Here is a 692-nt window from a genome sequence, read left to right on the forward strand (position 1 = left end):
GCTTTAACTATATTTGTGATTATCCATCCCAGCAATAAAGCCAGCAGTCCAAAGTCCAAGGTATAATGATATAACACATGGTATTCCCAATCTGATTAAAAACAAAAACAATTTTCACTGAGTCTCAAGTGGTTTCTAAAGACTGTGTGATCATACACACATGGGATAATTCTAAACCAACTGCAGACCTATGGAAAACAGCCAGTGCTTTCCATAAAAAAAAAGAAAATCTTTATTTTCTTTTACTTGAAATCAACTAGGGTGACTGTTTAAAACTTGTGTTTCAATTGTAACTTTAAAGGGACAAATCCATTTGAAAAACTTGTATTTATTCCTCTAAAATAAATACATTGTAGGGAGGTACTAGATAGCTCTGGACACATTATGGGGAGTTTTATCACTACTGGTCAAAACTATCCTACTGGACGTACTGGTGATAACATTGTCGATGAACCATCACTAAGTATTCAGCAACATACTATAGGTATTAGGATTATCCAAGAAACCACTTAGATTTACGACACTGATCAGTAACGATTTCTGAGCATGAACTTCAAATTTCAAGCTATGAACATCAATCCTGAAAATCTAATGCTGAATAAACATGCAGTCAAGTTACAGTGGTGTTCCACATATGCCAAACTGGATAACGACAACAGAATTGCTTGCATCTTTATATATATATAAGTATA

This window comes from Penaeus monodon, chromosome 34, assembly GCF_015228065.2.
Source record: "Penaeus monodon isolate SGIC_2016 chromosome 34, NSTDA_Pmon_1, whole genome shotgun sequence".
NCBI classification, from domain to species: Eukaryota; Metazoa; Arthropoda; class Malacostraca; order Decapoda; family Penaeidae; genus Penaeus; species Penaeus monodon.